At 42.6% G+C, this 26,112-nt stretch overlaps 1 protein-coding gene and 1 long non-coding RNA gene across 4 annotated transcripts in view; one reads left to right on the top strand and one right to left on the bottom strand.

Annotated features, from left to right (window-relative positions):
- LOC132152694 (uncharacterized) overlaps window positions 1-26,112 on the bottom strand; it is a 75,182-nt gene that overhangs the window by 20,434 nt on the left and 28,636 nt on the right. The gene's annotated exons all lie outside the window — the stretch shown is intronic.
- Window positions 1,817-4,437, top strand: LOC132152693 (uncharacterized). Its single transcript, XR_009436563.1, has 2 exons — window positions 1,817-2,362; window positions 2,967-4,437. It is a non-coding gene; the product is annotated as an uncharacterized LOC132152693 (long non-coding RNA).

The raw sequence follows: 26,112 nt of genomic DNA, 5'->3' as shown, positions 1-26,112 counted from the left end.
CCTGTCCGAAACCACGTCTACCGGGAGGCCATGAAGCCGAAACACGTGATCTAGAACAGTGACCGCTGTCTCCTTGGCTGTCGGTAATTTGGGCAAGGGAAGAAATGTGCTGCCTTCGAGAACCGGTCCAATACGGTCAAAACGACCGTCATGCCATTAGAGGGTGGTAACAAAATCTAGAGCGATGTGGGACCAGGGTCTCGAAGGGACAGACAGCGGTTGAAGAAGCCCATCAGGAGGTCGGTTAGATGACTTACCACTGGCACAAACTGAGCAAGCCAAAACAAAATCGTGGACGTCACGAGCCATACGTGGCCACCAGAATCGTTGTCTAACTAATCCATTAGTTCTACTTATCCCTGGGTGACAAGCCACATTAGAACAATGACCCCACTGGACAACTTCGGACCTTAACTCCTCCGGCACAAATAAACGGTTCGGTGGACAACCTGACAGAGGCGTTACCCCTTCTAAGGCCGTCTTGACCTTCGACTAGACCTCCCATACGAGTGCTGAGACCACTAATTTCTCAGGCAAAATAAACTCGGGAGTCACCGAACGGGCGGAGGGATCAAAAAGACGTGATAAAGAGTCGGGTTTGACATTTTTGGAACCCGGGCGGTACGATAGGGTAAATTCAAAACGACCGAAAAAAAGTGCCCACCGAGCCTGCCTGGAATTGAGTCTTTTGGCAATGTATTCTAAGTTCTTATGATCGGTCCAAACAATAAAGGGAACCCCTGAACCCTCCAACCAGTGACGCTATTCCTCTAATGCTAATTTGACTGCCAACAACTCTCTATTGCCAATGTCATAATTACGTTCGGCAGGAGATAGTCGATGTGAGAAAAACGCGCAAGGATGTACCTTATCGTCCGAAGCAGCACGTTGGGACAACAGTGCTCCTACCCCCACCTCTGACGCGTCGACTTCCACCACGAACGAAAGAAAAATGCTTAAAATGTAAATATATTCGTAGTGTGGGATTACAAAATTTATAAAATGTTAAATGAGACTTTTGGGGGTAATAAAGCTGACATCCAAGAAGCTCAAATCAGGAAAATCAAGTGTCTGAGACATTAACCTTTTGTCTTTGTGCTCTTCCTTGCCATTTGGCTTTTTAAGCTCAAGGCACAGCTGTGCCTTTTGTCTCTATGATAATGTGAAGGTATCAGCGATACTGTCAGGCACCTCTGTATTTAAATGACACTGTTATGCTGACAAGATCAAAGATGGGAAAATGGCCAGTATCAGGCTGATCCCTATTGCATTTGCATGCTTTGTTTAGGTTGTCTCCACCTCTGTGTATCCCGCCCCCTTGAAAATGTATATAATCTACAATGTATAAGGACAAGTTAGACTTTTGATGACTGCAGCGCTACGCAGAGCGTTCTCAATAAAGAATCCTGCTGAAGATTACCCAAGAGTCTCCTGGTCTTTGTTTCTGAGTTCCCAACAGTTTTTGGTGCCGTGACACGGATAGAGCTTCTCACCTGAATCCAGATTGAAACTGCAATCTTAACAAAGATCTGACTTAATTCCAGACTGAATCTTTCTGTACAACAAATGGTTGGTGAGTGTACCTCTATCCAAAAGAACCTTTAAGACCAGAACAAATTTGTTACCCTCTGCGCCATCAGAGAAGAGTTAACCTACAGCTGTTACCCTCTAAAAATTATATTTTAGAGATGAAAGTAATCCTCTGTTTAGCCAGGGAGATTAGCATCACATGCTAATATTTTGCTGCCCTCTGTGTCTGGCAGGGAAGTTTAGCATAAAGTGCTAATAGTCTGTGTTTTTATCCTCCGCTTGCCAGGGAAGTGTTAGAAGTGTCCTTTTGTGTCAGAAAGACTTTACAAAATGTTGAGAAGGAATCCTAAGCTGATTCCAACAACTAAGAAAGGTGGACTAGCTACTCCTTCATGGACAGACAGTGAGTTCAAATCATTGTTAAGACAGCACATGGACTCAATAGTGACAGAGTCAGTCAGATTGGACTTGATTAAAAAATTTTGTATTGATCCAGAAAAAGTATGGTCAATTGAAGAATGTAAAAAGGTACTAGGATCATGTATTCGCAAAAACAATGTGAAAGGCATTATCTGCTGCCACAGAGAAATTGGTTTAGCACTAGCTATGCAACATTCTCAGCGTACCTCAGAACTAGAGGAACAGAACAAAGAGCTCTGAGCTAGAGTATCCTCTTTGACTAAGAAATTGAATCGCAACAAAGCTGCAGCAAAAACTGTGGAAGAAGTTAGTCAGACTGATAACAATTATCCTGACTTACAAGCTTTCTTTGAAACAGATGTAGCCCTCCAGTCAGTAACTGATGTGCCTGTAGATTCAGTAAAGGTATGTGGTGCGAGGAAAAGATCTCAGAGAATTGAGGGAACTGAAAGTGTTCCTGCCAACTCTTCTGTTGTCCAAGTTAAAACTGTTGCCCAACGCGCTAAGACCTAAAGATATAGAGAGACTATCCCAGAGCTTACTCTCTGCATGCACAAATTTTACTGAATTCAGAAGAGCGTTGATCAGCAAAATGCGTCTCTATGACATGTCGTTAGCAGAAGTCACACAGCTGATGTCACAAATACTTAGTGAATCTGAATTCAACAGTTTTGAGTCTGCTGTTACTTCTGAACTACAACATGCCAGTAAAGATGAATTGATAGAGGGAGTTCTGAGAGAGTTAAAGAATATTGTTGGACCAAAAGTGGATTGGTCAAAGGTCGCTAGTTGTGTACAGAAGGAGGCTGAAACTGTGAGTGAATACACTGAAAGATTTTGTCAGTCAGCAATAACTTACAGTGGAATAGTTGATGATCCTGAAAGTGTGTTGGAGGACAAGGGATCATTAGTTCGCATCTGGTTAGATGGCCTTGTAGCTGAGTACAGAAAAGCCTTGCCATTCTTAGATCTAACTTGTTCTAACAAATCTCTCAAAAGTAATCTAGACAGTTTAGCTACTTGGAAAAGAAACTCTGATGTCAAAGCCAGAGTAAAGACTGCAGCAGCATCTTTTCAGGTCAAAACAGAGAACCAACAGAAACATATAAGTCCTAAGAAGGAGGGCAGTTGTCATTTTTGTGGTAAAACTGGACACTGGATGAAAGTGTAGAAAAAGCAAGAAGACATTAAGAGAAATGAACAGCTTTACTCAGCTCCTACTCAGTCAACTTACCACTCTGAAGCTGCCCCTCCCCACATCACCTAACTGTTGGAGCAGCTTGCTCAGGTGTTAACTGTAAGTGCTGTGGGTGCTTAACTTCCCCGGTAATGTACAACAAAGATGAAACATCCTTTGTAAATACGTTGACTGTCACGTCCTTTCATTGAGAAAACGTTAAGTACACTCACAGCCTTCAAAGCTATACTAAAGCACACTCCAGTCACTCCTATTCTTTTTGGGTTATGATGTCTTGTTATAACTGATGTTTCATTAGAGGATGGAGATGTCACACAGTAAAATTCGCACACCAGCTACAGGGACAGACTAGGACACACACAGACCAGTGAGGAGCCCAGGGAAGAACCGAAGTGCAACAGGCCTCTGGGGCCAACCCTGTGGTGAAGACTTCCTCATAGGTTTCCCCTGTCCGTAGTTTTATCCCCACCTCACTGGTCCATAGGTGTCAAATTACTTAAAACTAGGTTGAGAAAAACCCTATACGATCACCAGATTTAAAACCACTATACGATCTACAGAAGTCTAAAAATGTCTATGCAAGAATACTGCTGGTCTGCTGTTTCTTTGTTTTCTTTTGTTGCAGGTATGTGTGCATGAGAAGTCATTTCCATATGTGACACCCTGGTGTAAAGCATCACTTCAGACATCCATGAACAAGCTTCATGAGGACAAAGAGTCATCTGAGTGAATCTACATGCGAAATGGACTACAGAAAACAGACTTCACAGCTATTCGGATGCCATGGACTTCAAGACTTCCACTCTTATGCTACATGATTTTTTCTGTGTCATCATGTAGTTTTTACAACGTGTTACTATCCATGCTATATGTGTCAACAGTTATGGTTCTAAAAATACACCTAAGTAAATCTAGTACAAGACACAGAATAAGTTATACGTGCCTGTAGCCTTTTCAAGTTACATGACTGAAGATGGGGCTTATGTTAAGAAACATAGGCCATAGAATGGACTTATGAAAGTTTAAATTTGTATTATGTGAGAGTTATTAGAACTCTCAATGGGAGGACTGTGGGATTACAAATTTATAAAATGTTAAATCTAGGTTCCAATATAATAGTAGTCTTTTTGGGGTAATAAAGCTGACATCCAAGAAGCTCAAATCAGGAAAATCAAGTGTCTGAGACATTAACCTTTTGTCTTTGTGCTCTTCCTTGCCATTTGGCTTTTTAAGCTCAAGGCACAGCTGTGCCTTTTGTCTCTATGATAATGTGAAGGTATCAGCGATACTGTCAGGTACCTCTGTATTTAAATGACACTGTTATGCTGACAAGATCAAAGATGGGAAAATGGCCAGTATCAGGCTGATCCCTATTGCATTTGCATGCTTTGTTTAGGTTGTCTCCACCTCTGTGTATCCCGCCCCCTTGAAAATGTATATAATCTACAATGTATAAGGACAAGTTAGACTTTTGATGACTGCAGCGCCACGCAGAGCGTTCTCAATAAAGAATCCTGCTGAAGATTACCCAAGAGTCTCCAGGTCTTCGTTTCTGAGTTCCCAACAGTAGCATTCATATTATTAGTTTATATGTGCATCTGCACTTAGTATATGTTTTAAAATTTTGTCTTTTTTACTTTCTTGGTACATTAAGCCATTTTAAGCATTTTAGAAAATTTCCACTGTTCAGGTTCTGCTAATTTACAAGCCTACCCAGCTAACAATTTTTGGTTCCCAGAACGTTCCCTGTTGGTTAGCCAGAACTTTGGTTAGGGGAACTTTCCAGCAAACTTCTGATAGCGTTTCTGCCACAAGGAAACTTTCTGATATGCTGCGTTTTCGGGGATCCGTGGCATTTGTGGTTGGCTAGAGCCACCGGTGAGAAGAATGAAAAATGAATGAATGAATGAATGAATGAAGAATGAAGTAGATAGTGGCGGGGAAATGTAGGTAGATAGGGAATAGAGTGTAGACAAACTTGGCCAGCTGTTTGAAGAAGACCTTCCCATTATTGCTGCAAAGGGGAAGGTTGAGTCCTCACAGTAAGAGCAGTTTGTCATTGAAAGTGGACAGGAAGTCCAAAATTATTTTATTTATTATATAAGGTTAAGGTATGTGTGTTATTGTTGTGCTCAGCCATTGATGATTACTGTCCTCCCGAATTGGTTAGATGAAGTATTGTCCAAATTGCAGGTTGCCAATCTCAAAGTAAAATCATCTAAATGTAATTTCTTTGCCACAAAAGTGCAATACCTTCGTTATGTTATTTCGACTGAGGGGGTTATGGATGATCCCAGTCAAGTGGAAGCTGTACAATCATGGCCAATAGCTAAAAGTCAGGGTACAAAGCTTTTTGGGCTTAGCCTTGTATTATAGTAGATTCTCAAGGGGCTTTGCTAAGTTGACTAGGAAAGGTTTCGATCCATCCACCTCTTGGTTATGGGCCCAGCAGGCTTCCACTGCGCCACTCTGCTGTAAGTCACCCCAGACAGGACTCGAACGCACAATCCCTGGCTTAGGAGTCCAGTGCTTTATCCATTAAACTACTGGGTCTGTAATACAGTAGCTAACTTGCCCTTTTAATTCTCCAATTTATTCAGGACGCCTTTAACATGCACACAGAGGCTGCGTCCGAAATGGCATACTTCCCTACTATATAGTATGGAAAAAGCAGTAGGCTAGCGAATGAGTATGTTTGAATGTCTCTTTTATGTTCATAAAAGAGAAGGCAAGAATTGCAATAATTCACTTAAGATTTGGATGTACGTATGCTTATTTTGTGTTCTTATATGCCTACTCACCTACTATATAGTAGGGAAAAAGAGTATGTGAAGAAAGAAGTATGTTTGAAATCTGTAGTATTCATAAAACAGAAGGTGAGAAATCCCCGGATGTCCTACTGCTTCAGCCAAAATTCTAAAGTGTTCATCAATGGACACTTTTCAATACCAGCTTGCTTCTGCTGTGTCACTCTGCTGTAAATCACACCAATTGGGACTATAACAAACAATAGCTAGTTTAGGAAGCCAGTTCCTTATCCATTAGGCCACTGGGGCTGTTATGCAGTAGCTAACTTGCTCTTTTATTTATCTATTTTATTCAGGACCCCTTTAAAATGCACACACAGATGCTTCTGGATGAACGACTACTATGAGAGGACCAAGCTTTTCATGACCAGCCTTTGGTTCTTTACCCTTTTTTGGAGACTCAGGCATGTCTAGAAGTTAAAAAGTCTTAGCAGAGGATGGGTTTGATCCATAATCCTCTGGGTTAAGGGCCCAGCACCATTCCACTGTGCCACTTTGCCGAAAGACACCTCTGATGGGACTGAAACACTCAACCCTTGGCTTAGGAGGCCAGTGCCTTTTCCATTAAGCCACTGGGTCTATAGTGCCGGTAGCTAACTTGCCCTTTTAATACTTCATTTTATTCAGGACGCCTTTAAAGGGATAGTTCACCCAAATAGCAAAATTATGTCATTAATAACCCTCATGTTGTTCCAAACCCGTAAGACCTCCGTTTATCTTCAGAACACAGTTTAAGATATTTTAGATTTAGTCCGAGAGCTCTCAGTCCCTCCATTGAAGCTGTGTGAACGGTATACTGTCCATGTCCAGAAAGGTAAGAAAAACATCAAAGTAGTCCATGTGACATCAGAGGGTCAGATAGAATTTTTTGAAGAATCGAAAATACATTTTAGTCCAAAAATAGCAAAAACTACGACTTTATTCAGCATCGTCTTCTCTTCTGTGTCTGTTGTGAGAGAGAGTTCAAAACAAAGCAGATTGTGATATCCGGTTTGCAAACGAATCATTCGATGTAACCGGATATTTTTGAACCACTTCACCAAATCAAACTGAATCGTTTTAAACGGTTCGCGTCTCCAATACGCATTAATCCACAAATGACTTAAGCTGTTAACTTTTTTAATGTGGCTGACACTCCCTCTGAGTTCAAACAAACCAATATCCCGGAGTAATTAATTTACTCAAACAGTACACTAACTCAACTGCTTTGAAGAGAGAACTGATGATGAACATCGAGCCGGGCCAGATAACGAACAATAGACTGACTCGTTCTCGAGTCAAGAACCGTTTCTGTCAGACGCGTCCGAATCGAGAACCGAAGAGCTGATGATACTGCGCATGTGTGAATCAGCGTGAAGCAGACAGACACACAGAGCATCTGAACCGAACTGATTCTTTTGGTAATTGATTCTGAACTGATTCTGTGGTAGTGTTATGAGCGCGGATAAACCGAAGGCTTGAATCAAGGGCAATCATCGCCCAATGACGCCATTACGTAGAGTGGAAAAGAACCCTGATAAGGCACTGTCCTCCTAAGCCAGAGATGGTGTGTTCCAGTCCTGTGAGTGTCATCTTACACCAGAGTGGCACAGCAAAAGAGTGCCAGGCCCATAATCCAGAGGTTGATGGATCGAAACTGTCCTCTGCTAAGACTTTTTATCTTCTAGACATGCCTAATTCCCCAAAAAAGGGGCAAAAACAACAGGCTGGTCGTGAAAAGCTTAGTTCTCTATCATCCAGAAAGTTAGCTACCACATAACAGCCCCAGTGACCTAATGGATAAGGCACTGGCCTCCTAAGCCAGGGATTGTGGGTTCAAGTCCAATCTGGGGTGATTCACAGCAGAGTGGCGCAGCGGAAGCGTGCTGGGCCAATAACACAGAGTTCCATGGATAGAAACCATCCTCTGCTAAGACCTTTTACCTTCTAGACATGCCTGAGTCCCCCAAAAAATGGCAACAACAACAGGCTGGTCATGAAATGCTTGGTTTTCTCATAGTAGGGGTTTACCCAGAAGGCTTCCTGATAATAATGGAGAATTAAAAGGGCAAGTTACCAGAACCCAGAAGTTGATGGATCAAAACCATCATCTGCTAAGACTCTTTAACTTCTAGAGTCCTTACCAGGTCAAGAAAATATGATCATACTCCCCCGATTTTACAGTCTCTGCACTGGCTACCTATTAAGTTCCGTATCAGTTACAAATGATCATTACTTGCCTATAAGGTCCTAAATGGTTTAGCTCCTGCGTACTTAACTAGTCTTATACCACGTTACAATCCATCACACTCCCTAAGGTCACAAAACGCTGGACTTTTGGTAGTTCCAAGGATAGCAAAGTACAATAAAGGGGGTAGAGCTTTTTCACATTTGGCTCCCAAACTCTGGAATAGCCTTCCTGATAATGTTCGGGGTTCAGAAAAACTCTCTCTATTTAAATCAAGATTAAAAAGGCATCTCTTTCACCAAGCATTCAAATAATGCATCTCTTAAATTGTGACTGCAGTTGCATCTGATCAAATGTGCATTCTTATTCTTTACTTTGGGTTAAACTAATTAATTTTACTTTGTTAGAACAGCAGCTATGCTAATGATGTCTCTATTTGTTTCTCTGTTTTCCCAGGGGATTTATATCCCGTGGTAACTAGGATTTACACAAGCTCCAGTCTGGATCCAGAACACCTGAGAAGAGAAGATGCTGACCCCCTCAGAGGACCCCAGATGAGGCTAACCCTGAAATCAACAAACAGATAACAAATATTGCTACAAGTGTGACTGCATCATATAATAATTGCTATTAATAATGTTCATCGTCTGGCTCACTTCGTCTTGTATTAATTTTTCTGAAAAATCCTGTCACATGCGCACAAACTGACAGTCACCGCTTAACCCTTGTGGATTGTTCAAATTCACTACCCTTTCGGTATGTTCGGGATGAAAACATCCACTCAATTAAACTGCTTTAAAAATGTATCAGATTCATATTTTTTTTCTATTTTTTTTTGCATAAATCTGTTAAATCAACTTTCGTCCTGATCAAAACTGCCAAATGTTTTTAAAAAAATCCAAGATTTTAACTCTTTAATTGCCAAGTTCATAAATGATGTCACTGATTTGGGGGGGGGGGACACACACACAAAATGACTTATTTCCAATATAAAAGTAATTGTGGCTGGATTTTTTTGTACTTTTTATAACAGTCTTGGGCATGTCAAAGATTAGTAGCAACATTGCCTTTGAAGTATTTTTAGTTTTTGTTCAGCATTAGATTTACATTTTTTTCTCCCTAATTTGTTGTTGGTGGCTGTTTTTGCCCCATTGACTTCCATTATAACGACATTTTTTGATTGCAAAGCCATGACACATTCATGGATTCTTGATTGTTTGTGGTTTTCCCTTTTGGGAAGAGGTAAAATTTGTTATTTTTACAGTTGATCACTAGGTGGGACCATTAACCCTTTAGATAGGCCTGTGCAAAAAAAGCCTAGTTTCTGACTTGTATATGAAGCTATATGGAGTATAACAGCATATTATATTGTGTGTGTGTATGTGTGTGTGTGTGTGTGTGTGTGTGTGTGTGTGTGTGTGAGAGAGAGAGAGAGAGAGAGAGAAAGAGAGTGTGTGAGAGAGACCTTTGAGCACTTACCTTGATGTATTTCAGAAAATCACAATGTACACCTCAGCTCTCAGAACTACATGGAGTAAACAAAAGTGTATTTATGCACCTGCTGCCTTTTAATGGTGGTGAAAGTATTCGGTTGTTAAGTGATGACGTAAGAAGCGCTGTTTCCGGGTCCAGGCCTCAACTCGCTTCACTTGAGAATATGACCGCAGCAGCCGTTTATGAGCACTGTTTATTCATATTGATAATTTAAGTTAAACGGTTTCAAACTTATGATATATACTACAGTCCCATGCTCACAGCGTCTCAAACACAAATAATTTTTATATATTTTTTTTATATTTATATTTTCATTGTCTGGCTATCTGGGACTTCGGTATGGAGTTAAATGTTAATATTATAACTTTTTCGCTAGTATTCTCTCACATTGTGAGTTTATATTAGCACCTTTTGTTGTTTTCTCGTGGTAACTGATAGAGCGTTTGGACACTAAAGCGCTGCTACGTGGCGTCAGACTTAACAAGGGAATAGACTAAACAAAAGCAAAGTACGTGGATTTAAACACTTGCATGCCATTGTGCTGGTCATTTCATGGTGAGAAAAGCAGCAAGCAACACGAGAAAGGGCTTGACTTGTACCAAAAGTTTTAGGAATGATTATGTACCTTGACCCCTCCAGTGAGCTGCAGCTTATTTGAAGTAGGTATTGCATTTTGGTTCATAATATATTATGTTCATAAATTTGATGCAAAGTAGATTTTTACAGGATTTTAAGGGTTTAAACTGGCTTTACCATCAAGAAAAGACAAGCATTTCACATATAGGCCATCTGTACTTTTCACCATCAAAAGGCAGCAGGTGCATAAACACACTTCTTTTTTATTGTTTACTCCATGTAGTTCTGAGAGCATGAGGTGCATATTTGGATTTTTTCAGATACTGTAAGTGCACAAAGGTCTCTCTCACACACGCTCTCTCTCTCTCTCTCTCTCACACACACTATAATTTGCTATTATACTCCATATAACTCCATATACAAGCCAGAAACTAAGCCTTTTTTTGCACAGGCCTATCTAAAGGGTTAATGGTCCCAACTAGTGATCAACTGTAAAAATAACAAATTTTACCTCTTCCCAAAAGGGAAAACCACAAACAATCAATAATGCATGATTATATGGTGTCATGGCTTTGCAATCAAAAAATGTCGTTATAATGAATGTCAATGGGGCAAAAACAGCCACCAACAACAAATTAGTGAGAAAAAATTAAAATCTAATGCTGCACAAAAACTAACAATGCATCAAAGCCAATCTAGTTACTAATCTTTGACATGCCCAAGACTGTGATAAAAGGTAAAAAAATATCCAGTCTTCAATCACTTTTTATATTGAAAATATGTAATGTTTTTTTTTTTTTCGAAATCAGTGACAACATTTATGAACTTGGTAATTAAAGAGTTAAAATCTTGGAATTTTTTTAAACATTTGTGTAGTTTTGATCAGGACTGAGGTTGAGTAGATTTATGCAAAAAAAATTGAAAAAAATATTTATCTGATACATTTTTACAGCAGTTTAATTTAGTGGATGTTTTCATCCACGAACATACCGAAAGGGTAGTGAATTTGCCCACAGTGTACCGTTGAGTTTTTGAAAAATTCCAAAGCATTTTCCCAAAATATAGGTCAAAATAAGATTTGTCACCAAAAATCATTCAATTAGCTCAAACACAGAGAAAGTTGTGGCCAAAATAAGACTCAACTTTACCCCCTAGTGGACAAAAATGTCCCAAACAACCCATAAGGGTTAAGCTACTACTAAATATTGTATAAACTTAATTTTCTGTAAAGTTGCTTTGAAATTATTTGTATCGTAAAAAACCGCTATACAAATAAACTTGAATTGAATTTAAATCCTGAATCCCCAAAAAAGGGACAAGTACCACAGGCTGGTCATGAAAAGCTTGGTTCTCTCATACTAGGGGTTCATTCAGAAGACTGTGTGTATGTTAAAGCATCCTGAATATAATGAAGAAATTAAAAGGGCAAGTTAGCCACTGCATTACAGACCCAGTGACCTAATGGATAAAGCACTGTTCTCCTAAGCCAGGGATTGTGGGTTCGAGTCCCATCTGTGATATCTTGCAGCAGAAGCATGCTGGGTGCATAACCCAGAGGTCGATGGATCGAAACCATCCTCTGCTAAGACTTTTTAACTTCTAGACATGCCCGAGTCCCCAAAAAAGTGACAAGTACCAAAGGCTGATCATGAAAAGCTTGGTTCTCTCATAGTAAGGGTTCATCCAGAAGACTCTGTGTGTATGTTAATGGCGTCCTGAATATAATGGAGAATTAAATGGACATCTTAGCAATTGCATTACAGACCCAGTGGTCTAATGGATAAAGAACTGGCCTCCTAAACAAGAGATTGTTTGTTATAGTCCAAATTGGGGTGCTTTACAGCAGAGGTTGATGGATCCAAACCATCCTTAGCTAAGACTTTTTATCTTCTAGACATGCCTGATTCCCCAAAAAAGGGTCAACAACAACAGGCTCGTCATGAAAAGTTAAGGCTACTTTGATTTCTCATAATAGTCGCTCATATAGAAGATTCATTGTGTGTATTGTAAAGTCATCCTGAATAAGATTGATATTTAAAAGGGAAAGTTAGCGACTATGTTAACAGCCCCAGTGGCCTAATGGATAAGGCACTGGCCTCAAGCTGGGGAACAATAGTCCATCTATTGTTATAAATTGTATAAATTTCACCCTAAGAAAGGGTGAAATTTGACATTCAAAGACCGATCTTCCTTAGCATGCGCACAGTGATACATCTTCCGGTTTCTTCTTGCGGTAAATTAGCACATTTATATTGCAGGTGCTCCCCACGACCCGGGTTCGAATCCAGCTAAAGACAACTTTTTGTAATATTGTTAATTGCTTTAAATAAATAATGTTTCAATGTTAATTCATTTTTTTTTTTCATGAAAATTTAAGTACACCAATGGAAATGTGTTTTGTTATTATTAGTCATTTAGTAGCTGTTGTATTCATATTTATTCTGATTAAGCATATTATTATTTGTAGTTTTATTGATATTTATTCAGATTAAGCATTTTTTTAGCTTACATTTATTCAAGTCATGTTCAAATCTGTCATTTCTAATTAAAAAGATGCAAAATAGTCATTAATATGCTGAAAAATGTCTGTGACAAATGACAAATGCAAATTATATTTTTGTAGACACGTTTTATTGTTGCAGTGTACTGATGAAATGGACATTTGCCAATTATTATTATTTATTAATTTTTTTGCAATTATGCCAATAAAACAGTAATAAATATTAAACAAATTAAATTTTAAATAAGTTTTAAAACAACTTTAAATCAAAAGGGAAATAAAATGAAAAATAATGATGCTAACCGAACAGTTATAAATCATTATCATAAATCATAAATCACCGAACAACATAAATATGAAATTAAATAAGTTTTCAAACAATAAATTAAAAAGGTAAATAAAACAGTAAATACAGTTTTAAATACAAACACAAATAAGTTAAATAGGATTTTAAAAAGCAGTACTGTACTTGCTATGTCCCGATGTGTTTTGAAATGTCTGCACTTCTTGCAAGTGTTTGCCTCTACAGTTGTCTTGTAGGGTCTCTTAGGCATGGTTTGCGGATTGGCAGCTGGTTGTGAACTGGTGCTCTGCACAACTGTAGGCTGTAACAGTGGCATCCCCTGAACCACTGGCATTCCCTGAACCATTAGGATTCCCTGAACCATTGGCATCCTCTGGACCATCGGCATGCCCTGGACCATTGGCAATCTTTGAGCCATTTGCGGGGGCCCTGGAACACTGGCACACCCTGAAGCATCGGCACGCCCTGGAAATCTGGTGCTGCTGGTATAAGTATGTTGGGTACCATCTGCACTGATGCTCCAGGTGCTGATGGCATAACCAACATAGCATTCTGTGCAGGTGCCTTGGGTCTGAGACGGGGTCATCCAGTAGAAGTCTGCCTCTGCTATGCCTGACCTGCTGTGCTCTCTGGTAGCTTGTACTAGTGCTGCTCCCCTGGTTGTTCTGGCTCAGTCCGTTGGAGTTTGTCAGCCTGGAGAGGTTCCTGAGCTTCCTGAGGGAGGGGCTGAGGCAACTGAATGCCCTGAACCAGCAAAGACAGTTCCTGCTTTTTCTGTCTGTTGTTATACCACTGAATCAGGGTTTTCTGGTTTATCTCCACCAACTGCATTGTGGTTCCCCCCATCACCAAGTTGTTGCCCAGTACAAGCTCCCTTATCCTCCTGTAATCCTGGAGGATTAGAGACCATCTCGACAGCATTCCCTTGCCTTTTCTTTTGGGGCTTGGGTGGATAGTGCAAAGCCTGATGAAGATGGTCTCCACCAGGTCTGGGTAATACCAGAGCTGGAGGTTGTCACGAAGCACTGGCTTTCCTTCGGATCCAATTTTGAAAAGCCTTTTGCCAATACACTTGTGATCCTCTGGTGGCATGGTCTCAGAGCAAACGAGGAAGTGGAATTACAGATGGACCTTGCAATAATGTCCCAGAAGGAGCAGTCTGTGATTAAAAAAGAGACAAAACATGAAGTTTAGTAAGGTCATTTTACTTTTTAATCACTTTAAGCATTTTATTTGGATCCCTGATTACTTTCACATAAAATCGTCATTGTAATTATAGTTTTCACTAACATACCTTTGGTATTACAGTGATTATTATGACAATGAAACCGATAACTTTACATTATACACTGCTGTCATCCAAAAAAAGGAACAAAATAATTCTGAAATCCTGTTGAATATGAAATGTAAAAAAATTCTTAGACTTTACAACCAATATCTATTTATTCTGACACATGAATGTTAACATCTATACACTGTTTATCATCAATAAGTCAGTATCAAGTAAACTCAATTGACATTATGACAATAGTTTGATTCTTTGATTGTACAGGAGCCTAATCTGTTGTTCTCTTATGCAAATACATTAAATAATGATACTAATAAAGTTTGATTATGCAAGTCAACAAACACTTGCCTGTTTTCTTTTTCTCTCTATCATGCAAAGGTAACAAACACTCACTCACCCTTTGATAAATCTCGTACCACTTTTTCTGTCGAGGAGCTGGCCTGTTATCTTCATTTGATGGCCAAATTCCTGGGCTGGCTATTTTTTTTTTAAACGCGAAATCCATTCAGTGTCCGACATCACTTTGTGATTTTTGTTGTTTGCCAGACATTTTTATTGACTTTGATGAAACAGTTTTGAAAGAACAATTAAACAACGCACTAATAAAAAAAATAAAACATGTAAAAGTTTGCAATTAGATGATAATTTCTTACCTGTTGTCGTTGGTAATATTGCTGTATTTAGTTTTAAAATGAAGCTTCGCTGTCCTCCGTAAAAATTATGCTGAGCTCCGCAACAATGACACGATACTTGTCGTAGTTCACGAACTTTGGTAATGAACTTGTTTTTACCCTTGACACGCCCCCTGAGGATTATGTCAGTCTTTCGTACACCTTCGGCATGGTTCGGCAACTTGATGGACACCTGACTGGAAGTGCTGACCCCTCCACCTAGCGGTGATATGCAGAAACGTGCCGTCGACATACCCCTGTTCGCTGATTGGTTAAATGTCAAGAATGGTCAAGAGAGAGTTATGAATTGCGCTTTTTGATTGGCTGGAAATGTTTTAGGGCTTCGATGCGATTGGTCCAAATGTCATAGCACTTTGATGCGATTGGCTGTGCAGTTCGACATTGCTCAACATTTCTGAATTATTGTCAGACTATCCTTAGACAGCTAGGCCTCCTAAGCCAGGGATTGTGTGTTTGAGTCCCATCTGTGGTGTTTTACAGCAGAGTGGCACAGCGGAAGCATCCTGGGCTCATATCCCAGAGGTCGATGGATCAAAACCATCCTCTGCTAAGTAGTTAACCACTGCATTACAGACCCAGTGACCTAATGGATAAGGCGCTGTCCTCCTAAACCAGGGATTGTGGGTTCGAGTCCTGTGTGTGTCATCTTACAGCAGGGTGGTGCAGTGGAAGCGTTCTGGCCCCATAACCCAGAGGTCGTTGGATCAAACCATCCTCTGTTAAGACTTTTTAACTTCTAGGCATGCCTAATTCCCAAAAAAGGGGCAACAACAACAGACTGGTCATGAAAATCTTGGTTCTCTCATAGAAGGGGTTCATTCAGAAGGCTCTGTGTGGATGTTAAGGCTGTCTTGAATATAATAGAGAATTAAAAGGGCAAATTAGCCACTGCATTACAGACCCAGTGGCCTAATGGATAAGGAACTGCCTTCCTAAACAAGAGATTGTTTGTTATAGTCCCAATCAGGGCGCTTTACAGCAGAGTGGTGCAGCGGAAGCGTGCTGGGCCCATAATTAAGAGGTTGATGGATTGAAACCATCCCCTGCTAAGACTTTTTAACTTCTAGACATGCCTGATTCCCCAAAAAAGGGGCAAGAACCACAGGCTGGTATTGAAAAGCTAATGCCACTTTGACCTCTCATAATAGTCGCTCATCTAGAAGAGATGTTGAAAAGTTGTGAAAAGTTGTGAAAAGATGTGAAAAGTTAGCTGCCAAAAAACATTCCCAGTGGCCAAATCGATAAAACCGTGTTCTCCTAAGCCAGGGATAGTGGGTTCAAGTCCCATCTGGGGTGGTTTACAGTAGAGTGGCACAGCAGAAGCGTGCTAGGCCCATAACCCAGAGGTCTGCTAAGACTTTTAACTTCTAGACATTCCTGAATCCCCAAAAAGTGACAAGTACCACAGGCTGATCATGTAAAGCTTGGTTCTCTCATAGTAGGGGTTCATCCAGACGACTCTGTGTGTATGTTAAAGGCTTCCTGAATATAATGGAGAATTAAATGGTCAAGTTAGCAACTGCATTAAAGACTCAGTGTCCTAATGAATAAGGCAATGGCCTCCTAAACAAAATATTGCTTGTTATAGTCCTAATTGGGGTGCTTAACAACAGAGTGGCGCAGCGGAAGTGTGCTGGGCCCATAACCCAAAGGTCGATGGATCGAAACCACCCTCTGCTAAGACTTTTTAACTTCTAGAGTCCTTACCAGGTCGAGAAAATATGATCATATCACCCCAACTTTACGGTCTCTGCACTGGCTACCTATTAAGTTCCGTATCAGTTACAAATTATCATTACTTGCCTACAAGGCCCTAAATGGTTTAGCTCCGGTGTACCTAACTAGTCTTATACCACGTTACAATCCATCACACTCCCTTAGGGTCACAAAACGCTGGGCTCTTGGTAGTCCCTAGGATACCAAGTCCACTAAAGGAGGTAGAGCTTTTTCACATTTGGCTCCCAAACTCTGGAATAGCCTTCCTGATAATGTTCGGGGGTTCAGAAACACTCTATTTAAATCTAGATTAAAAACGCAGCTCTTTTGCCAAGCATTCAAATAATGCATCTCTAAAATTGTGACTGCAGTTGCATCTGATCAAATGCACATTCTTATACTTTAGCTTGTGTTATAAACTAATTAATTTTACTTTGTTGGAACAGCAGCTATGCTAATGAGGTCTCTATTTGTTTCTCTGTTTTTCTCTGGTAACTAGGATTTACAAAGCTCCAGTCTGGATCCAGAACATCTGAGAAGAGATGATGCTGACCCCTCAGAGGACCCCAGATGATGCTTAACCTGAATAAACAAACAGAACTAACAAATATTGCTACAAGTGGGACTGCATCATATAATTGCTGTTAATAATGTTCATCGTCTGGCTGACTATGTCTTGTATTAATTTTTCTGAAAAATCCTGTCATATGCGCACAAACTGACAGTCACCACTTATAAGCTACTACTAAATATTGTAGAAATGTAATTTTCCATAAGTTGCTTCGTAATGATTTGTATCGGAAAAAGCGCTATACAAATAAACTTGAATTAAACTCTGCTTGGCTGAATGCCTTAAATGAAACTGCTTCGCTTAAGCCTTATAAACCTAAGCCCAAATCAGAACCATGGCTCAATGTGGATATTCGTCGACTAAGACAAGTTAGCAGAAAGGCTGAGAGCAAATGGAAAAAGGACAAGCTACAAATTTCCCTTCAGCTGTTTAAAGCCAGTTTGTCGACTTACCAGAATGCTGTATGGTCGGCTAAAGCCACATACTTCTCTGAAATGATTATGGCAAACCACTCTAGACCAAAGGTTCTATTCTCTATTATAAACTCGGTTTTAAATCCTCCGGTAAATACAATGTCTGATGCTTCTGATGAGCTATGTGAAAGCTTCTTGAGATTTTTCATTGACAAAATATCTAATCTAAAATGCAAAGCTATCCCATCTCATACTGAACACTCTAGTCAGTTGCTGAATTCTGTTACCTGGGATTTTTTCAGCCAATCACTCTGAATCACCTCAAAGAAATTATAGCAAATATGAAACCTTCGTCCTGCTCTCGCGACATAATTTCTACTAAGTTTCTAAAATTAATTGTTGATTTAGTAGGGCCAGGATTGGTGTCATTTGTAAATAAGTGCCTCATCATCGGCTCCATCCCTGCTGCCCTTAAGGTGGCCATGGTCACACCGTTACTCAAGAAGCCTTCACTGGATCCTGCCATGCTAAATAACTTTTGTCCTGTCTCTGCATTACCTTTTGTTTTGAAGTTGTTGGAAAAAGTTGTTCTTGACCAACTTCAGTTTTTCTAAAGTGTAATAATATTTCCGAAAAATTTAAATCTGGTTTTAAGTCTGCTCACAGTACTGAATCTGCCTTGTTGGGAGTTTTAAATTACATATATTTATCCACTGATACTGGTGACTCTGTGGCTCTTGTGCTTTTAGATCTATCAGCAGCTTTTAATACTGTCAATTAATCTATCCTGATATCCAGACTAGAGTGTTATGTGGGGCTAAACGGTATCGTTCTCCAGTGGTCCCAGTCTTATCTCTCGGATCGAACTTTCAGAGTAAAGTTAGGAAATTGTTCCTCTTCCGTTGCGCATCTAACCTGTGGTCTTCCTCAAGGATCTATCTTAGCACCGTCTCTTTTCTCTCTCTCTATGTTACCACTGGGCAACATTCTAAGAAGACATAGTGTATCCTTTCACTGTAACGCAGACGACACACAAATGTATGTACCAATCAAGAGAAATTATCCTTCTGCCCTTTCATCATTACTAAGTTATTTAGATGAAGTTAAAGTTTGGCTGGACCAAAATGTTTTATTCCTAAATGAAAACAAGACCAAGATCATCATTTTTGGGTCTAGTGTTAATCCTCAGGCTGCCACCTTCGACCTAGGCAGACTATTGGCTTTTAGATCCTAACGTGTATGGAACCTGGGCATTATACTAGATGAGTCTTTAAACAAATCTCCTCCGTAAGAAGCTATAGTTTTTATCAACTTTGTCTGCTGTCGAAAGTCAAACCCTTCCTTAACCATAAATCTCTTGAGATGGCTGTTAATGCCTTTATCTCCTCACACATAAGCCCCTTTCACACTGCAATTCCGGCAAATACACGGGTAAAGTGTTCCGGCAATTGTTCCCGGGTCGCTAGATTTAGCACAGTCACATTGCCGGAATATGTGCATGCATTCACACACAACCCGTAAAGGTCCCGTAACGACACGTGACATCAGGGTGTGACGTGTAATGTATGAATCAAAAACATTAGGCACGTTATACTTTCACTGAAGCTGGCGAACGATCTCGGCGTAAGCGCAGAAAGTGAGGAACTAACTGATCTCTGCTTCATTACAGTTTGCAAATTTTTTTTGTCGCGAACGTTGATCTTCCTTCAAAACAGCTGGTAAAAGAGTCATGCGATAACGTGCGTCATCACTATGATACGGCATTAGATCTGGCTTTTGTTCACACAGCGCTCATCCCAGGATTGAACCCGGCAATGTTAGGTCCCCGACCCGGGTTCAATGCCGGAATCAATCCCGGGACATCATTGCTTTCATTGCGACCCGGCAATGTTCCGGCAATTTGCCGGGTCCGACGTGCAGTGTGAAAGGGGCATTAGACTACTGCAATACACTTTACTTTCGCAACCTCTAATTGCTCATCTCCAATTAGTGCAAAATGCTGCTGCAAGATTCCTCTCAAATAATCGAAAAAGTGACCATATCACCCCAATTCTGAGGTCTCTTCATTGGTTACCCATTCATTTCAGAATTGATTTTAAAATCCTTTTATTTGTATATAAATCTCTATGTAGCCATGCACTAAGCTACCTATCTGAATTGCCACAACCATATACTCCATTAAGAAATCTGAGATCAAGTGACAAGAACTTGCTATTAGTCCCACATTCCAGACTCAAACGCAGAGGGGAATCGAGCATTCGCTGTGGTCGGGCCTCGGCTATGGAACAATTTGCCCCTAGAAGTTAGGATAGCCCCTTCTGTGATTTCTTTTAAGTCACTTTTAAAAACACACGTTTTCCTTGGCCTATAATTAAGGTTGGTTAGTTTTACTATTTCTCTATTGAGTCTAATACTGACATTTTTTTTTCATATATATTGATGAGTCTGATACTGTTCTGCCATTTCTGTCTGTCATCTTGTGGTTCTGTAAAGCACTTTGGTCAGTCAGTGGCTGCTATAAATATGCTATATAAATAAAATGAACTTGAACTTGGAATTAATTTGGACTATAACAAACAATCCCTGGCTTAGGAGGTTAGTTCCTTATTCACTAGGCCACTGAAGCTGTTATACAATAGCTAACATGCCCTGTTAATTATCCATTTTATTCAGGACCTCTTTAAAATACACACACGGAGTCTTGTGGTTGAATGACTATGATAGGGCCAAACTTTTCATGGCCAGCCTGTGGTTCTTGTCCCATTTTTGGGAATTGAGGCATGTCTAGAAGTTAAGAGTTTTAGCAGAGGATGGTGTCGATCCATCGACCTCTGTGTTATGGGCCCAGCATGCTTCCACTGGGCCACTCTGCTGTAAATCATGCCAATTTATATTTGTTAAAAGTTTGTATGAGGCATCATAAAAATTTCAATGTGATTACTTCCACCTGGGAATACTTAGCATTCTGTTTACAAACAGATACTGAAGTCTGTGAAAATAACCAGGGGCCTGTACCATGAAGCTAGATTAGCTGGCTAGCCAGGTAAATTTGCACCAATCCTGGGTTTTAAGTACCACGTAAGTGGCTTGGCTTTTAGCGGCATTCATTGCCATAGTAACTTACACTCCACGGCAGGTTATGTTCTGGGTTAGATATCTCAAACTGAAGTCGGACCAATCTCATGTGAGAGAAGTGACACATGTCTGACACAAAGTCACTCCAGTTTATCTTGCTCCAAAATATGTTTTTTTTATCATTTTTATTTATGCATTTAGCAGACACTTTTATCCAAAGATACTTACAGTGCATTCAGGCTAAAATTTGTTACCCAACATGTGCTCCTTCGGAATAGAACCCACAAAATTGCGCTGCTAATGCAATGCTCTACCAATTGAGCCACAGGAACACTACTTAATTAAAGGTCACTAATGCTAAAAAAAAAAAAAAAACATTCTGGCTTTAAATGATATTTACTGAGTCATTTTATGATTTATGTAGTTGTTGTGATTCATATTATTATTATTTATCTTTTACACACAAGCAATTTTAGTTTAACAGTTATTGTAAATCGTTTATTTTAAATAAATATTAATGTATACAGATCATGTAATATAAATGCTTTAGTATCAAAAGATTGCACGATTTTATTTTATTTTATTTTATTTATTTGTTTATTTGTCAGGGACAATGCAAAAGAGACACATTGTAACAGGTTACAATAACTTGAACCGATGTGTTGCATATAGGGTTTCTAGCTGAAGCTAATTTGCAACCCCTAAATAAAAAATTAAAAATCTGAACTTACATGTTCGAGGCTCTGTCACTATATATTTTCATTATAACTTAACAAGTTTCACTTGTGACTGCACTGATGCATGATGAACAGCATCATGGTACTATCAAAGCCGGATTGGAGAGGTTTGGTTCTCTTACGAGAGTTCTCTCGTACTGCGTCTTAGCTAAGACGCTATGGGAAAAGTCTCTTTTCACGAAACACTGAAGCAAAAAATTATCCTTAATTTTGAATTATTGTAAAGCGCATTTGCAGCAGCACACAGCCATAGGCGAGACGGCTCGCTCGCTCATTGGCTGCTCTTCGGCAACTGCACAAGCCTATCGAGCGCAGGCTGATGCAACATCAGACCAATGAGGGTGCTCGCGCCCTCCATGCCACTTCCCGCCGAAACGGGTGTGGCCTAGCCCTATAAAGGGAGCTCGAAAAGGCTGACTCACCTGATTTTTCATCTCTTCAGCGAAGCTCACGCATCGTTGGATCACGAAAGGAAGCAAGCGCCGTCAGATAGCATCTCAGCGGGACGAACCATTCCTGAAGCCGCTGGCCTACACCGCCTTGCACTGCCGTTCCTGCTGCGCGTTCCGGCGCCTATATCCTTTTTGTATCCTCGTGAGTGTTCGCCCTGCGACACACACTCGTAAAAGAGCTGCGTCTTTTTAAAGATGCCCTCGTGCGGCTCGTGCAGAGCCCCGCTCAGCGAAGGAGACCGTCACGTCATCTGTGTCTCCTGCCTGGGTGAGGATCATGCAGCGCTCAAACTCACTGACGGCGGCTGGCCTCACTGCGAGCTACTGCCAATGGTGACTCTGAGGACTCGCCTGGCATTCTTCTCCGAGCCTGCATTCCCTGCTGCGCTGCAGCGCCGTAAAAAGCGCCGCTCCCAGCGAATTCCGGAACCGCCTCCAGCTCAACCGAGCTCGCTGGTTCTCCCTGCTTCACCGGCCTCCCCTGCATCGCTTCCCGATGGTCAGCGCCCGCTGTCTGCTGCCGCGTCTTCCGAGGAAGTGGATCTCAGGGCCACGTCAGGGGAAGAGGACACGTGCTCTCTGCTAGCTTTGAGGAGTGAGGGTTGGGCGAGCCCCGGGGATCTCGCGCCTTCTGCTCAGAGGCCCAGCAGATGGGCTGATATCGAGAAGGAGCTGATGCGAGTGCTCACGCTGGCCGCAACGAGCCTCGGCCTCGAGTGGTCTGCACCAGCGCCCCCCTCTCGTACCCGGCTGGATGGTAGCTTTCTTCCGGATGAGCGTACTTCTCCTAGCTCAAAGCCCGCCCCGTTTCTTCCTGAGCTTCATGAAGAAGTGGCGAAATCTTTTCGATCTTTTCTGCTGCTGGGCAGGCTGCGTCTGCGTTACACACCATGGCCACGCTGCAGATTTTCCAGAGTGATCTCCTCCGTAAGCTGGATGAGATGGGACCTGAAGCTATCTGTCTCGCGGATTTGAGGAGTGCTTCAGATCTCTCTCTCCGCGCTACTAAGTCCGCTGCACAGGCCATGGGACGGGTTGTGGCTTCCGCTACTGTGGCTGAGAGACATTTATGGCTGACGCTTTCAGACATGGCAGAGTCTGAGCGCGCTGCGTTCCTCGACGCCCCGCTGACTCCCGCTGGCCTCTCCGGATCGTCTGTCAACGAGTTTGTTGAGAGATTCGTCGAGGACCAGAAAGCGTCGCAAGCTTTCAAGCACTTCTTGCCGAAGCGCTCCGGTTCTGCAGAGAGTTGTGCTAGACCGGCCCCGCAAAGCTCTCAGTCACGCCCCCCGCCTCCTGCTGCTTCATCGCAACAGCATCAGCAACGCAGCTCGAGACACCGTTCTCACTCTACCAGCCGTCGCCCGCGCCGCGGGAAACATGGCAGAGGATTACGGTGGAGCCGGAAGCCCCGAAGTCATCCTAGTACTTCTAGGAAAGCGCCGGTGTACGAGTTCCGCTGTGGCCGAGCTCTCACCCAAGCGCGCCGCTGTTTCAGTTCCAGGAATTGTGACTGTCTCAGCGTTTCCTGCAACGCGCAAGCCTGCACAGTTGCCCGCTTGCCTGCACACAAAAGCCGTTATCACGGCTACCCAGATATTTCCCGAAAAGAGTGTAATTTTTGGTGTCCCGGCCACGGCCGATGGTGCTATAAATGTAGTGACGATGCCCACTGCTCAGTGCCCATCTCCACATATAAGCACAGCCCTGCACACAGGGCTCGCGCCCATAAGATCGACTCAGATCGATCGCGCGCACTACATAGTAAACGTGCCCACTCCTCAGTGCCCACAAACACTATGTCACACACAGCGTGTGGTTTCTGTAAAAACGAAACCCGTGCACGTACGCTTTGCCCAGGCAGACAGCGAGTCGAAAGCAGTAAATGTGCACGCTTACAGCCCACAGTTACTCACAGACAGCACGAGTCCCACGGGACCCGCTCAGCCCTCCCTCACTCGGTTAAGCATCGTGGCGGGGTCGAGGAAGAGCGATCTGCCCGCTGTGATCAACCCAGAGCGTTGCCCGTTGCCCAGCAAACAGAGCGCGCTTCGCATCCAACCCTTAGCCATTCATGCAGATGCATGGTCAGCGCTTCCAGGGGTTTCGGATTGGGTGCTAGACACTATAAAGAGAGGCTACTCGCTACAGTTTTTTCGACGCCCTCCGCGCTTTTTAGCGAGCGTCGAAACTACGGTCAAAACAGAAGTAGCACACCTACTTCGGGCCGAAATATCAAAACTGTTGAGCAAAGGGGCTGTGGAGCCTGTATCTCAAGCTCAAAGCTACAGCGATCTGTACAGCAGATACTTTCTAGTGCCCAAGAAAGACGGGGGTCTCAGGCCCATACTGGATCTAAGACAGCTGAACAAGGTATTGGTGAAACACAGTTTCAAAATGCTTACGACCAGGAAACTCCTCGCGCATATTCGCAGACGAGACTGGTTCATGTCGATGGATCTGAAGGACGCGTATTTTCAAATACAGATAGCGTCACGTCACAGGCGATACTTGAGATTCGCTTTCGAGGGCCAGACATACCAGTATACAGTCCTGCCGTTCGGCTTGTCCACGGCTCCTCGTACGTTTACGAGGTGCATGGACGCAGCGCTCGCTCCTCTCAGACTCAGAGGCATGCGAGTGCTGAACTATTTGGACGACTGGCTGATTCTGGCTCAATCACGATCAGAACTCGTGGAACATGGGGCCATTTTACTCGATCACCTCGAGAAACTCGGTCTCAGTGTCAACTGGATGAAGAGTTCGCTGAACCCCAGTCAGACGATACTGTTTTTGGGTATAGCTCTGGACTCACGCTCCATGACGGCGCGGCTGTCGCCACAGCGCGCGTTGGGCATTCAACGCGCAGCGAGCTCTCCAGTTCTTCAGTTGGGCCTGCTCCGCATGCGCCCCTTGCAGTTCTGGCTGAAAGCGCGAGTACCGCGCGGAGCATGGATATCTGGTCGGTTGCGTCTCAAGATCAATCAGAGCTGTGTTACAGCCCTGAAACCCTGGACAGCAAACGACTGGTACCAATCAGGTGTAAGCCTGGGGACTTCCTCGAAAGTGAAGATGGTGTCGACAGACGCCTCCACTTTGGGATGGGGAGCGCTGCTCGAGGGCAGACCGTTCTTTGGCCTGTGGTCAGAACGGGAAAAGCTCCAACATATCAACTGTCTGGAAATGCTGGCAGTAGAGAACGCGCTGACGCGCTTTTGTCCCCGAATCAAGGGCCACCACGTCTTAGTCCATTCGGACAACATGTCTGTGGTGTCCTACATAAATCGCCAGGGCGGTCTCAGGTCCCGAAACCTGTACAGGTTGGCAGAACGCCTCCTGGTTTGGGCTCAGCGCAACTTGCGCTCGCTGAGAGCAGTTCATGTGCCTGGGCTACAGAATCTGGGTCCAGACAGACTGTCCAGAAGCAACATTCCCACGGGCGAATGTTCTCTACACCTGCAGACAGTCCAGCTGTTGTGGGAGAGATTTGGCAGGGCGGAAGTGGACCTCTTCGCGTCCCACGAAAACGCTCACTGCCCCACGTTCTTTTCCAAGAACGAAAGCGCGCTGTCACAGAGGTGGCCGTGCTGCCCGCTCTATGCTTTCCCCCCGTCTCCCTCCTTCCGCAGGTGATAGAACGAGTGAGGGAAACGAGATGCTCAGTACTGCTTGTAGCACCACTTTGGAAGAACCAACCATGGTTTCCAGATTTGATGCAGTTAGCAGACACTGCCCCGTGGCCAGTACCGTTGAGGAGGGACCACCTCTCGCAGGCCAGGGGCTCGATTTGGCACCCTCAACCGGAGTTGTGGTCCCTCCATGTGTGGGCGCTCAACGGTTACCCGCTGATCTCTCAGTGGGAGTGCTAAATAACATCACTCAGGCTAGAGCTCCGTCGACACGACGGCTGTATTTTGGAGGCCTTGAAAGGTTCCCCTTTCGAGCCTATCCGAACGATTAGCCTCAAGCATCTGTCATTCAAGACAGTGTTCTTGTTGGCTCTCGCTTCAGTGAAGCGTGTGGGTGACCTGCACGCGCTCTCGGTGAGCCCGACGTGCTTGGAGTTTGGGCCTAATGACTCAAGGGTCTTACTCAAACCTAGGCACGGTTATGTGCCGAAATCCCTCAACACGCCGTTTCGGGCTCAGGTTATTTCCCTGTCTGCCCTGTCG

This window comes from Carassius carassius, chromosome 11, assembly GCF_963082965.1.
Source record: "Carassius carassius chromosome 11, fCarCar2.1, whole genome shotgun sequence".
NCBI lineage: Eukaryota > Metazoa > Chordata > Actinopteri > Cypriniformes > Cyprinidae > Carassius > Carassius carassius.
Note: the sequence above shows the minus strand (reverse complement) of the source record. Positions and strands in the feature narration are given on the sequence as shown.